Source organism: Sus scrofa, chromosome 15 (genome assembly GCF_054392235.1).
Source record: "Sus scrofa isolate SSC_HxYL_T2T_F1_AM1 chromosome 15, Sscrofa_HxYL_maternal_Yorkshire_Landrace_v2.0, whole genome shotgun sequence".
Taxonomy (NCBI): domain Eukaryota; kingdom Metazoa; phylum Chordata; class Mammalia; order Artiodactyla; family Suidae; genus Sus; species Sus scrofa.
In genome coordinates this window covers 133,881,057-133,896,484 of record NC_139397.1, presented here as the reverse complement: position 1 = coordinate 133,896,484, position 15,428 = coordinate 133,881,057, and the positions used below count along the sequence as shown (strand labels likewise).

General features: G+C 38.9%; 2 long non-coding RNA genes across 2 annotated transcripts in view; one reads left to right on the top strand and one right to left on the bottom strand.

Moving 5' to 3' along the window:
- LOC146396137 (uncharacterized) overlaps nt 1-15,428 on the top strand; it is a 569,893-nt gene that overhangs the window by 424,230 nt on the left and 130,235 nt on the right. The window lies entirely within an intron of this gene.
- The window catches only part of LOC110257097 (uncharacterized), an 85,972-nt gene continuing 82,775 nt past the window's right edge, over nt 12,232-15,428 (bottom strand). Inside the window, exon 7 of the long non-coding RNA XR_014829802.1 lies at nt 12,232-12,461. This is a non-coding gene — a long non-coding RNA (uncharacterized LOC110257097). The remainder of the gene's footprint in view (nt 12,462-15,428) is intronic.

Here is a 15,428-nt window from a genome sequence, read left to right as displayed (position 1 = left end):
TAATTTGCAATTAACTGGCTGAGTCCTCATTAGCAGGAAGACTACTCCCTTGAGATCCAAGAACTCCAGGGACATAGTCCAAAGTGCACACTCCTGTTTCCAGATACATGGCTCAGAGAGAACTTGAGTGTACCATCTGTTCATTTATGGATGCATGTTGTTTCAGCTCCCTCCATGGGTGCTTTTGTTAAACTGCCCCAATATGGACTAATAGGGCTATAGCCATGCCCTTATAGACCTGGGTATGAGTAGTGGTCAGTGATTTCAAGGCCACACATGAGTATCAAGGGTCTAGCCACAAAGATCCAGGATGTGAAAAATGGTATACTAGAGGAAGTGAGGTCATCATGGTGGTGCTATTGGAGGAGGGATTGGTAGAAAGACCTCCAGTTCATTCAGGGTGCATTCTGTCCTTGGAGGCTATGATCTCTTTTCATTCTAGAATATCTCAGTTGAGGCCATCCCAGTCTTCCTGATTTTCTGTGTTTGTCTGTTCAGGCTATTACAACAGAATATTATGACTTGGGTCCTTAAACAGCAGATGCAGTTTATTTTGTGCAGTTCTGGAGGCCTGAGAAGTCCAAGATCAAGGCACTGGGAGATCCAGTGTCAGATGAGGGCTCTCTTTCTGTTTTGCAGATGGTTGTCTTCTCATTGTATCCTCACAGGTTGAAAAAGTGAGAAAGAGGAATCTCTTTTGTCTCTCTCTCTCCCTTTTTTTTTTTTTTTTTTTTTTTTTGTCTTTTGAGGGCCACACCCACAGCATATGGAGGTTCCCAGGCTAGGGGTCTAATGGGAGCTGTAGCTGATGGCCTACACCAGATCCGAGCCATGTCTGTGACCTACACCACAGCTCATGGCAACGCCAGATCCCCAACCTACTGAACGAGGCCAGGGATCAAACCTGCAACCCCATGGTTCCTAGTCGGATTTGTTTCCCCTGCACCACTATGGGCACTCTTGTCTCTTATAAAGACACTAATACTGTTTATGGTGGTACCACCCTCATAATCTAATTATCTCCCCAATCCCTACCTCCTAATACCATCACATTGGAGGTTAGGATTTCAACAAGAACTTGGGAGCACTTAAATATTCAGTCCATAATACGTTGTAATAAGGTCTTTCTCCGAGGGGGCTCTTCTGCCTTTTGCGAATTTGCCTTTTTTTTTTTTTTTTTTTTTTTTTTGGCATATACTGCAAAAGGTATCAGGCTTTCTTTACAATCTTTCCCCAAAGAACTGAGTGCCTGCTGGCCTAATCTTCACAAAACTAAGGAAAGTCACTCCACTACTTTCCCTGTGGTCTGCTCCTCAGTGACTCGCTAACTTATCTTCCAGATAAAGGTCTGATCTAATTATTGTCTATATTCTGCCGTAATTGTGCATCCAATTCTATTGGGTTAAGAAAGTACACCTCCCTTGATCAAATTGTGTGCCAGTGCAGGTCTTGATTATATCAACAAGTCTTTGACATGAGAAGTCATAACTGAGGAACAAATTGCTCCTCCACTCCATACTGGATATGTCCATTCTGGTCCCTGTTGATGCTACATTTCCCAAAGTCTGTTGCAGTTTTAATGCAGACATTTTTAATTGAAAGAACAGTGTTACTTTAAACCATATTTTTTTAAAAATTGAAGTATAGTATTTTTAAAAATTGAAGTATATGTCTTTACAATGTTGTATTTGTTTCAGTTGTATAGCAAAGTGATTCATACGTATATACATGTATATATGTATTCTTTTTCAGATTCTTTTCCATTGTTAGTTGTTAGCAGATATTGAATGTAGTTCCCTGTGTAATACAGTAGGTTCTTGTTGTTTGTCTATTTTATATATAATCGTGTGTTTATATTAATCTTAAACTCCTAATTTATCCTCCCCATCCATTATCCTCTTTGGTAACCATAAATTTGTTTTCTATATCTGTGAGTCTAATTCTGTTTTGTAAATAAATTCATTCATATCAATTTTTTAGATTCCGTATATAAGTGATATCATATTTGTCTTTGATGTCACTTAATATGGAATTAGTTCATTCTTTTTACGGCTGAGTAATATTCCATTATATATCTGTGTGTGTGTGTGTGTGTGTGTGTTTGTGTGTGTGTGTGTGTGTGTAATGTGATGATAACATACCACATCCTCTTTACCCACTCATTTGTCGATGGTCATTTAGGTTCCTTCCATGTCTTGGTTATTGTAAACAGCACTGCTATGAACATTGAGGTACATGTGTCTTTTCAAATTATAGTTTGGATCCAGATATATGCCCAGGAATGGTATTTCTGGATCATATGACAACTCTATTTGAAGTTTTTTTGAAGAATCTACTTACTGGTTTCCACAGTGGTTGCACCAATTTACATTCCCTCCAATAGAGTAGGGTGGTTCCTGTTTCTCCACACTTTCTTCAGCATTTATTATTTGCAGATTTTTAAATTATGGCCATTCTGACTGGGGTGACATGATACCTCATTGCAGCTTTGGTTTGCATTTCTGTGATAATTAGCTATATTAAGCATCTTTTCATATATTTCTTGTCCATCTGTATGTCTTTGTAGGAATATCTATTTAGCATAACAGATATTTTTTAAGCAATGATACTATGCTATGCACTTATCTGGGATATTGTAGTACATGGATGGAAAATATAGAATCTACCTATAATAATTATGTCATTAAATAAGGTAAGGCCAAACATAAACAACAGTGTTATATGGTAAAAAGTAAAAAGAGAAAGATATACACGATCTGAAGAGAAACCAGAGTATGTATGTATGACTGGGCCCATTGCTGTAGAGTAGAAATTGACATAACACTGTAAACCAACTATGATGGAAAAAATAAAAATCATAAATGAAAAAGTAAAAAAAGTGAGAAGTTTGGGTACCTTTGAAAGCAGAACCAGAAATAACAAAAAAATATTGTGCTAATTCTTTACCAAGGATTGATTACAACCCCAAGAAAGGAGGTATGAAGATAGGGAAGGAAAGGAGAAGAAAAATTATAAGGGGATGTTCACCAAGCTGGACACCACTGGCTAAAAAGTGTCACTAATTTCTCAGCCTCATGGGACTTCCTAGAGGCCTGTGAAACCGGGTCTCAGAGAAGTGCCTGGTGAATGGAGAATTTATTCACTTGCTCTTCTCTCCCACTGGTCAAACTTCATGTATATCCCACTGGGTTTAATACCTCAGAAGCAAAAGGGATATACAAAAATGGAAGGCAAGAGGTTCAGAACAGACATGAAAAAGGTCACTGTCAGGTTGTGCTCCTGTGCATTCAGCCAGAGTCCACACAGGGCTGCTTGCTTCTGTGGCTGGTGGATAAACAAGGGCCCCTGAAGCACCTGAGCACTGGTTTGGGGGTGGTGCAGAACCTGAGGTGATGAGCAAGGGGAACTTGACATGGTAACATAAGTAAGGTCCAGGTAAAGTGCTTTGGGGACTCAGAGAAGGAATTATACCTTAGAAGGGGCATTGGGGATAGGATGATGAGGAATGGTTTTTGGAGAAGGTGAATCTTGAGTGAGACGTTGCTGATGGGTGGACTGGGAGGTATAGGTGTGTGGGATGAAGCTGAGTAGAGAGGGCTTTCCACAAAAAGGAGATCTTGATTTCCAGGACATAGAAGGGTGGTACTGAGGATGGGTGGAGAAAAGTTTAGGGCTCAGTCTGGCCAAGGCATGGGAAATATGAAAGGATGTTGAAGGGTAAGGCTCAAAATGTAGACGGGTAGCTGGTAGAGCCAGGGTGAGGAGATTTGATTGGAATCCTTTGACGATGGGGAGGGGAGACACTGCAATAAAAGTTTTAATTTAGGAATTTGAGTCCCTCTTCTTCACTAACTCTGTTCTATCTAATTATCCACTTGTGCACAAAATAGCATTTTGAACAAGAATATAATGGACAGTTATTTTGGAATTTCAGAGATCCATGGAATATATTTAAAAACTCATTAAAAAAAGCTCATTAATAGATCCAAACTATTGCATTTGGAGTGGATAAGCAATGAGATCCTGTTGCATAGCACAGCGAAATATATCTAGTCACTTATGATGGAACATGATGGAGGATAATGTGAGAAAAAGAATGCATATATTTGTGCGACTGGGTCACGTAGCTGTACAGTAGAAATTGACAGAACACTGTAAACCAACTATAATGGAAAAAATAAAAATCATTATAAAAAAGGCTCGGTATGCTTACCTGTCCTTCTTTTTGGATAAATATATTGAAACTTGAAGCACAAAATAGTCAAGATTCTTACTCTTACTGGTGTATTTACAGAGTCCAGGCATGGGCTCAAGTTAGAGTTCAGATGATGTGCTCAGGACTCTGTACTCTGCCTCATGACTGTCCATTATTCCATACAGGGTTCAGTTTCAGATAAGTGGCCTCAGGGTGGTGACAAGAGTCATCAGTCGCTCTAGGACAGCTAGTGGGGAAATAGGATGTTTCAAGAAAGAAAGAAAGAAGGAAAGAAAGAAAGAAAGAAAGAAAGAAAGAAAGAAAGAAAGAAAGAAAGAAAGAAAGAAAGAAAGACAGACAAAGAAAAGGAAAAAGGGAGAATGAAAAAGAAAAGAGGGATGGAGGGATACTGGCTAGAAGATGCAAAAATGGACAAACAAGAGATCCACTATGGTATCAGAAATATATTGTCTCTACTGAAACTGGAGCTTGGTTCCTGGAGTTGGTTATGGAGAGCACAGGGGTGGAAAATAGCCACTGACACTTTTTTTTTTTAAGGTCCCTGGGACAAGATGGCTTATATTCAATGTCTGAACTCAGTGAAAGCCAAGTCCAGTTTGATCCTTTTCAAAAAAGCTGTACCCTACATTCAGTGATGAGCTTTCAACATGTTTCAGTCTTTCTTCTCCTACAGAATTGAAGTGGGAAGCTCCCCCTCTGAGTGTTCCAGGAGGAATACCTGGGACTATAACTTCATTACCCAGGGTTTTGAAAGGGAGCTTAGACTCTATCAAAGCAGTATACTTAAAAAAAGGAATTCTCCTAGAGAATGAAAGATGGCATCTCAGCATTTTGGGGTTTTGTGTCTTTCATTCTCTCCCCTACTTGAATTAACATGAAGTCAAAACCAGATCTTAGAGCAGAATTGGCTGCCACGTAATTTAGACATGTTTGCATAACATTCCAAAAATAATTCAATAAGAATAGGTTTTTCTTGGAATTTATCACTGCCTGGTAAATTAGAGCCCAAACACAACAACTTTGTGCTAAAAAGGCATGAGACCCAGAAAATGGAAATGACAGTGGCAGAGGGAAAGGAAACCCAAGCAGCCAGTTGACCGTCATTATCCGTGATGGTGTGAAGCAGAAATAGGAAACATGAGGAAGGAACAGGGACAAACACAGCCTGAGGTTCAGACTCCCCATTTTCTCCAGGACTCAGCAAGAGCTGACAGGCCAAGGTGGCAAAAGAAGGGCATCTTAGGTCTCAGAAATGGTTCTGAGAAATGCTCCCATGCTGTATTTTTCCATTTTCTTCAGCTGCAGGTTTTCCTTTCTTATGAGTTCAAATGGAGAGGACCCACAGGTTCAGAAAATAATAAACCAACATAAACATATAGGAGCACTAAATAGGAGCTTATAAGGAGAGGGTCAGAGTATTAAGTTTAGATCAGAAGATCCAGAATGCTTTCAGTCTCTACCTTTCTCATGGGGACAAATCAAGTAACTTCTTTGAAGGTGACTTCTCCACTTGTGATGGAACATGATGGAAGATTATATGACAAAAAGAGCATATATATATATATACATATATATATATATATATACACACACACACACACACACACACACATATATATATACATATGTATATATATATGACTGGGTCACTTTGTTGTACAGTAGAAATTGACAGAACACTGTAAATCAACTATAATGGAAAAATAAAAATCATAAAAAATGAAACAATAAAACAAAATGGGGGAGAAGGGAATTCCTGCCATTGGTCAGTGGAGACAAACTAGACTAGTATCCATGAGGATGTGTGTTTGATCCCTGGCCTCACTCAGTGGGTTAAGGATCCAGAGCTGCCATGAGCTGTGGTGTTGGTCACAGACATGGCTCAGATCTGGCATTGTTGTGAATGTGGCCTAGGCTGGCAGCTGTATCTTTGATTCGACCCCTAGCCTGGGAACTTCCATATGCTGCAGGTGTGGCCTGAAAAAGATGAAAAATAAAATAATAAAATAAAATAATAAAATGGGGGAGAATAATTAGCTTGAATCACAATGAACATCTTTACCAATGTGGTACCTCATAGCTGCAGGCCTTTTTTAAATCCATGTGATAAATATAGGAGACCTCAGGTCTAACTCAGGCCATTCACAGATGACAATTCCCTAGGGTAACGTTGTTAGGCTTAAAGCTAAAGTTCTTGTGGAGCAGAATTTTGGACTTGGGTTACCTGCCTGTGTCTCGGTAACCTTTGGCTTCTTCCTCACTCTACACCTTAGTGACTGTGAACATGGTAGGCAAAGTTGTCTCTGTTCCCTTAAATATTGGTGTCCTTAAAGCTCTTCTCTTCTTATTATTGTTCCCCATCTTCTCAGTCATCCCATACATGCTATGACTATACATTCCTCCTGTGGGTGTATGGCCCGGAATCCATACTTTAGCCTAGAATTCTCATCTGACCGTGATGTCTACTCAACCACTCAGACATCTGGCAACACCCCATCTGTACTTGCTCCTCTCTGAAACTGGAGTTGTTCTACTTTTTCTTCCCTGTCACAGCATCTTAGTTCAGACTACTGTAATCAAATAGCCTCGACTGGGTATCTTAAACAACAGATATTTATTTCTCACGGTTTTGGAGGCCAAAAGTCCATAATCGAGGTGCTGGCAGATTTGGTGTCTGGTGAGAGCCTGAAGCTTGTGGACAGCCACCTTCTTCTTGTGTCCTCACATGGTGGCAAGAGGAATCTCTGAGATCTCATCCTTTTCCTATAAAGGATTAATCCCATTATGACTTCACCTAAACTTAATGACACCCAAGGATCCCATCTCCTAATGCCATCACATTAGGAGTCATGAAGTCAACATATGGATTTTGGGGAAATGCATTCAGTCCATAGCAAATAATGAATGATTCTACCATCACTCTAAGTGCTCAAGCTAATAGGCATCCTGTAGGCACCCTTGACTTCTCTCTCTCTTTGCTATCTAGTTTAAATCTATCAAGGTCATTCTGGAATCTGACATCAAAAGCTCTAAAATGTGTCTTCTTTTCTGTATTTTTGCTGCCACTACTCTAGTTTAGTTTCCTTTTCCTGAGCAATGGCTAAAGTTGTCAAATTAGTCTCCAATCTGTCTCCTTCAAATTCCTTCTCTGTGCTGTAGCCAGAATATGTTTCAAAAGTGAATCAAACATATCTCTCTTTTGCTTCACACTCTACACAGGCTTCCCTTTGACCCCAGGATAAACTCTAAATTCTTTAGCATTATTCACAAACCTCATATTTTTAGCCTGCCTCACCTCTGCTCTCATCTTAGTACTTTACATGTGCTATGGCCTCAACGCTAGGGAGATCTGAGTCCTCATACAAGATGTTCTTTCATAAAACCATCTCCTCTGCACCTTCACCAGACATGTCCACATCCTTTAGTTGGCCTCACTTCCTATAGAAAGCCTGATTGGATTCTCACTTTTTAACTCCAGAGAAAGGAATTTCCTAGTTCCAGAAGTAGAACTAATAGCAATTTCTTTTCCTCTACCTGAGTGACTTTCCTATAGAGGGGACAGACTCACCACTCCTAAACAAAATCAAGCTTTATTGTCACCTCTCACCTCTGGTGGACCCAGTGAAGAGGAAATGAGAAGGTTTTAGCCTCTGGGAAAGGAAATTTAGAGCTCCAGGCAGAATGCAAAGGCATCCCAGTATGTACATGTCCCCACACCAGTTCACCTTGTCTGGATGGGGGAAGCTCAGCAGGTTCACCAGTAGGTTCTATAACCTATAAGAGCACTGAGTGGACAATGAGTGCACATCCTCCTCCACAGGAGCAGAAGCCCCTCTTAGATGATGAACTCTTCCAGGGAAGCTGGGATTTATGAGCTAAGTCATCATTTACAAGTAACCACAAACATTCTCAAATATTATATTGCCTAAGCCAATCACACTCTAACAAATTCAAAGTTAGTACTTTGGCCACTGCACTTTAACAGAGATACTGCACATTTATAACTGAGGGCTTTGGTTGAGACAATGTTCTAGTGACCAGAAATAGAAAGTCTCATTAAAAGAAGACATTTTCCTGGGACAAAGTTCCTAAAAAGGAGGAATTTTTATGTAGTCACACTCCTGAGTAGAATTACACACAACTTTCTGTTCTGGGGTCCCATATGCTCCCATATTTCTCCTATTATATGTCTTAACTCTGTGTCAGGGTGGCTTATTGAATACCTCTCAACCCAGAAGACCCTAAACTCTGTGTGGGTAGTGACTTTAAGTGACTATTTCAATGCTATGTCTCTAGTTCCTGAGATGTATACTCAGGAAATATTGGTTGAGAGGTACATTCTTGGCTGCTGCTGCTCAGGACACTGGTATGAATGAGAGATAAGGTCTCTGTAAGTGTGTTGAATCATATTTATCTGCTGTCTTTATTACAACACTGGGTATTTTATCAGGGCAGCCACAATCTCCCTGGGTTAAGAACACCAAATAAAAAGAAGCTTGTTATTTTACCAGTCATAAAGAGGTAAAGGAGAAACAGAGAAAGGTGAGATTAGAAGTTCATAAAGAAAGGAGAACCTTGTGCTTGGGGTCAGAGGAGCTAGAAGCAGGTTGGCAGACACTTTATCGGTTTTTCCCATGTCACTTCAAGTTGCACCAGCAAATAGGCTGATGGAATATGTTCCATATCCAAACACTTCATTTCCCTGAGGCCCTGGTGGTCTAGATGAATAACCTCCATTGTAAGGCAGGATCAAGGTACTGTCCTGTCAGAATATAAATCTTGCCTTTCACTCACCTCCCCATCCATTTCACCCATCTCACCCCCAATCCCAACTATTTTACTCCCGTTTTCTCCACAAACTTTTAGGAAGACATCAAGTAAATTATCCCAGCAAGAATAGAACTGAAGGAGAAATCCCTCATCCATTGCCAACTTGCCAGTTCTTTAGCCAAAAGTAGGGTGAAATTATGACTCTAGTATCCCTTAGAAAAATTCATTATCTGGGACACATGTCCTAGGAAAGACTATGTTCCTTCATCTCTGATTCTTAAGCAGGTAGATGAGAACACCATGCATGGGCAGGGTGTGGAGCTGGAGAAGGCATACACTGGTGCTCTCACATGGCACCCTTGAATATCTCTAAGATGGACCATGGTGTTTGGGGGCTGTAAGTAGCAAAAGGAGCCACAAGTGAATTAAGACACATCTTAAGATCCTAGATGTGTACGTGGAAACAGACTGCCAAAATTTGTATCTCCCTTGTATCACTTCCTAGCTATATGGCCCTAGGCAGGTTCTTCTTAGCTAAATAATCCCTATAAGCCTTAGTTTTTTTTCCTATAAAATGGGGACAATAATTATACCCAAGCCATGGACAATTGGGTATATGAAACAAGCTAATGTAAGAAAAGGACTCAGCACAAGGAATAGCACTGGATATATCTTCAGTATGTATTATCAATATCGATTCTTGGTAAACCATTTAAAGTGGTTATACTGAAATGAAAATCGGGATAAAACATTTACATGAATAATAAAATAAAATGCAACTTAAAGGAAATTTTCTGATTGTAGCAGAATACCCATGGTTTCTGAGTACACAGTTCATTCATCTATGCTACTTGGGGATTAGTTGGAAATTTTCTTAAGGCTTGAGTCAAATTCCTTCCTCTTTCTCCCTTCCTTCCTTCCTTCCTTCCTTCCTTCCTTCCTTGCTTCCTTCCTTCCTTCCTTCCCTCCCTCCTTCCTTCCTTCCTTTCTTCCTACTTTTCTTTCTTTCTTCTTTTCTCTTTTTCTCTTTCTTTCTTTCTCTATCCATATATCTCTAGTAAAATTGAAGTATAAGAAAATACTGTGAATTTTGAAACTAGAATCAAAACCTAGAATGCAGAATTTTTATTCTTTTATTCATTACTATTTATGCTGTTGTACATAAATTAATTTTTGAGGCATAAAGGCATAAAAGGAGGTCTTTCGACCTACCATTTGCATTACTCATCCTGAAAAGTGGGCACAATTATTTTCATTCTGCTACAGAGGGACTGATATCTTGAGTAAATAAATTCAATTGACTTGAAGATTATGGTTCTTCCACCAGTTAATGAGACTGGGTATATAGATACCTTGAAAAGTCCAAGTAACTTTTCATTCTAACAAGAAGAAAGAGGGTAAAAGCAACAAAAGGGCAGGGATCTTTGATGGTCTGTCCACTGATATATCTCAAACATCTGGAATAGTGCCTAGCAATTAATAGGTGGCCCATAAATATTTATTGAAAAATTCTAAATGAATAATGAATATTAAACATAGTAATAAAACAAATGAACTGTTCCTTTTTAAGTTTAAAACTTATTAAAGGCATTGATATTACCAGTTTTCATTTTGAGTATGTTATACTAGTCACATTCTTTTTAAAATTAACATTTACTGCTTTTAAATTTATAGATGTAACAAAAATTGCTAAAATCAAAATGTGGAAGAAATATTCCACTCACTCCATATATCAGAGATAATAATATATTCATCTTTTCAATCTAGAAAATCTCTCCTCTTTTGGATTTCTGTGTAATCAGCATTCACATAATTCTGAAAATTATCCCCAAATTTCTGGTCCATGGTCCTGTCTTTCTCTGTACTCTTTTCTTTTGGAGGTTCATTCACTGTCTTGATTTCCACTACATCCTATGTAGGGAGAACACTTAAGTCTTCAATTTAATCTTACTTTTTCCCCTAAGCTCTTGTTCACTGTTTTCAATAGTGTGCTTGACACGTCTGCCTTGATGTATTTCATGCTTATCATGGGATGAAAGACATTATCTTCTCTTCTCTTAGCATAACTAGTTCAATTACATACTTCCCCATCTTCCGGGCAACCCATCCAGAAATCTCTGTCATTAGTGACTTTCTTTCTCTTTAGCTCAGCATATTCAATTAGTCACAAGATCCTGGGAATTATATCTCCTCCTTTCTGTCCCCCTCTCCCCCTTTCTGAGACTAGTGTAATTACATCTATTTTATACACTGTTGTTAGAGCAACCGAAGTTCATGTTGATCTACCACTCTCTATTGTCCACTGTTTCACATCGCCTGAAAAATAGTTGGAGCATAGTGGCACTCAAGATAAACATTTTTTTTTACCTAAACTAGCTTTTTATTAATTTTATCTGACTCACCTCATACTATGGTACAAATATTCTGAACACATCAAAGATTTCCAGAAATTTCCAGATCTTTGACTCATGTATTTTGCTCATGCTGTTCCCTCTGCCAGGATGCTTCCTTTTGCTCTTCTTCCTTCAGTTTCTGAGCAGGGATAGAAAAGGTGAGGACTATATGCAAATATTGCCTCCATGACACCTAACCAAATACCCAGAGCAGGAGGTAACTTCTGTTCTCTCAGCCCCATAAAATGTCATATTTTTCTTGTGTTTCTTGATACACTTATACTTGTGACCGAATATCAGTTTTTATCCCATCTTCTCATTTTCCCCTCTTCCTTCTTCCTGAATGAGGTCTTTGACAAGATTTAGTAGATATTAACATAGTCATTCATCCCAATTATCTTATTAGAAACAGGGCTGATCAAACTAAAGAATATTTTTAATAGTTCATTACTGTGGGAAGGTGAGGGTGGGCACAGGAGCATGGAGCTCAAAATATGGAAACTAAGAGGTTCTACTGGGAAACAAAGGCACACATGAGGTCTGGTGACTGTGATGCCATCAGTATAATTTCTAAGTGTGCACTGGTGGATGTTTCCCCAAAGGATGGTAGAAGTCACCTGCTGATGGGATATTTCTCCCAACTCTTATGAGCAGTAGACTCTCAGATTGACAGGATTGCAGACTGACTTGCATGTTGGTGAAGCTGGAACTGGGATTTTCTATTTTCTTGGACTTATTCAGAAGTGTGCTTACCTGCAAAGTCATAGACAGCTTGTATAATTTAATTACATAAAGATTTAATTTTCTCACATATGAAGACATCCAGAAGTAGACCTACCATGGAGTGGAAATCCACCAGGAACCTAAACTTTTTCTCTGTTTTAGGTCCTTCATTTTTAACACAGGGTTTTGTCTTCCTAGTCACAGGATAGCTGTTGCTGCTCCCAACTCCATGTCTGTATTTTAGACTTGAAGAAGGCTGAGAGCCAAAAGGTTTTACTTGAGGCTTTATTTATTCAGACATTCATTTGTAACATGTTGGCCAGATTTGTTCCAGATACACAATTCAGGCTGGAGGATGACTAAGAAAATCAAGTAGTTAGGTATCTAGACTTTTAAAAAGTAAGGCAAAGTGAGAAGTTAGAAATGATTTTTAAGTGATCCAAACTGTTCTGGCTACTATACCCTCTGACCCTCCTCTATTGCTATTATATGGTCTTTGAGTGCTTACCAATCATAGTAAAAGCTGGGTTCTGGAAGATGTATTTATGTATGTATGTATGCATGTATGTATGTGTTTGCATACCTACTTTAAGAATAGTTTTGCTTGTGAGTCCATTGATAATTCCATTTCTATTAATTCCTCTTAACATATTATAAAGTGAGATACATATGAATTGGCTAATTAATCCAAGATCCGAAAGAAACTACTCTCATTCCAGTGAGAGGCAAGAGATGCCAAAGGAATATGCTATTATGGAATCTGAGAACCCTGCCGTGTGAGATTAAGCAACACTTTTTTTCTGCCCACAAATGGAGAAGATATTATTTAGACTTCAATTTCTGTAGTCTTTAATTTCAGAATGTTGGCCTTTAATTTCTTTGGATTATAATGTAAAGGATGATTTGAATTTTGTACTTTGATTGCTCCCAGGAGTTTAATACTGGGAGGCAGTTCAAATTCAAGTTTGAGTCATTCTTATTCTGCTGACATTATATTTTGAATTGTATTGCTGTTATTTGCACTTGCTGTAACTTCTGATGAAGTGTATTGGGCATACCTTGGCTAGTGACAACTTGAGATGGGATAAGAATAGGCAATGGATTTTTAGCCTTGGGCATTTAAACCATTTCAGAGCCCACTGGAACAAATGTTAAGTTCTCTGTGATGATCCAGGGTGTCTATGCAAAGAAGGGGACATTGACGTGAGTAGAAAGACCTCACCAAGAAAGACCTCACCAAGGTCATGGTAATGACCACCATGAGAGAACCTGGGGGAACAGTATAACTCTGGGGGGCCATGAGTTTCTATACATCCTAATGGTTTAAGAGAATAAAATCTTGAGAATGTTAGAGGAGACCTTCTTCACTCCTCATGTTTTCACAAAGGGGAGAACATTTCCCCTACAATATGCAGAAAGGAAAATAGGGAAGAACCCTCTTCCTCTTCTCTACCTTTGTCTTAAGAGATTATGTAACTGGGTTTTAAGACTTAGAAACATATAGCTCAGTCTCTCTGAGTTTTCTTTTCATTGGTTTGCCTTTGTCCTTTCTTTCCTATTGAGCTCATGAGGATCAGGAACCAGGTGTTTTCCAGAGAATAGGCCTTCTTTCCTGACTTTGAGGGCATAGTCGATGTGAGAGAGTGATTCTGGATAAAGGACTCTTCTTTGCAAACCGACATAGTCCATTGAGAATAGGTCCTATGGTCTAGATAGAATTGGGAAGTGTTGAGAACCTCAGTGGTGACCATGGGTCCAGGACATATTTTCCATGATAGTTTCATTACCCATCAAGCTGATATTTTTTTTCTCTCCCATCACCTTGCTCCTGCATCCAAGTTTCAGTTGGTTCCAAAGTGAAGAGGGAGAGATGAGATTAATGATCACTTCAACATTCCAAGAAATATTAGCAAGAGTAGTGTTTGTTGGTTCAGTGGAAGGTTCCCCCTAAAGGGTCTGAGCAGCCACCCTTCCAGGATGAAGTCAGGGGATTCACAGGGTCACTGAAACGACTGAGGAAAGGAAGAGGAGGGATGCCTGAAAGAGACAGAATTTCAGGACATTCCCTGGGGAAGGATTCTGTATGGACTGATAGGTAACTCAATGAGAACAGAAGAGAAAAGCGGAGGCATATTTTGTATCACAGTCTGGAGCTAATTGTTGTCTGGGGATGTCTTATTTTTTTTTGGTAATGTCCTAAAACTTCAGTTTCCCAAATGTCATGAGAATTACTAAAGGGATGCATATATACATATATATGAGACATTTAGGAAACATTTACTGAATACATTAAATGAGTGTGAGGATTTCTATTTCATAGAGTGAACACTAAAGGGAAACATTAAGGAAAAAAAAAAAGAAAGAAAGCCAAAACCAAAATCCTATCTCCTCAATCTAAAGCCTATAGGTGGGACTCAAATAAACACTTAGCAGTAATAAGCAAGGATGGAAGGAGGTGAAAAGAAATATGCTATTAAGTAGGATACATTATGCTATCAAGCTGACCTGACACCTTTATCTTAAATGATACTTTTCTATTAAAGTCTTTGTTGTGAATTGTTTCATCAACGTTTTAAACTAAGCCTGGGGACAATACCCTAGAATAACCCTAGGTGAGACTGCAAATAAATGAAAATTCAAAGCATTTCTGTTGTGTTAAGTGGAAAATTGTTAGGGTCACAGATGCCAGGTTGAAAGACCAAAAAGAGAAAAAAATCTAATCAGGAAATGCGGAAATCTAAGACTTTAGCAAATTAACTCACCCTGATGACTCATCCCAGATGTATTAAGTTTTCACATTTAACAGCCTTTTCATTGAAAATACTAAATACCATCTGTCTCCAGCAGATGAGTTAATGCTAGCCTTAAAGCCTTAAAGTTCACATTTCCTAATTCTTTTGTTTGAAAATAAATAGCATTTAGGTTGCAGCAGCGTGGTCTTGGGAATGCAATTTCTTTGCCCAGTTGAGAGGAAGCAATACAAAAATTCCAGAACTGAGCTCTCAGGTTGTGAAATGTACTGTGGGTCAAAGAAGGTTGGTTCTGTGCGCAAGCTGCTTCAATTGGATCCGTCCCTGGGATTCTTTTTAAGATTATGTTACTTGACTTTTTAGCCAAATCTCAATTCTCCATTAAAGTTGAGGCCACATGTGATTCTGGAAGTGGGAAATACCTGTCTGGCCCAACCACAATCCTCTGAAAGTGGCTCCAAGGAGCAAGAAACAAACAAACAAAAAAAACCCTCCAATTTATTCCTACCTTCCTTCTTTAACAACATTTTTTTTTTTTTTTTTTTAAGGTAGGAAAATGCTGCTTGGTTTGTACAA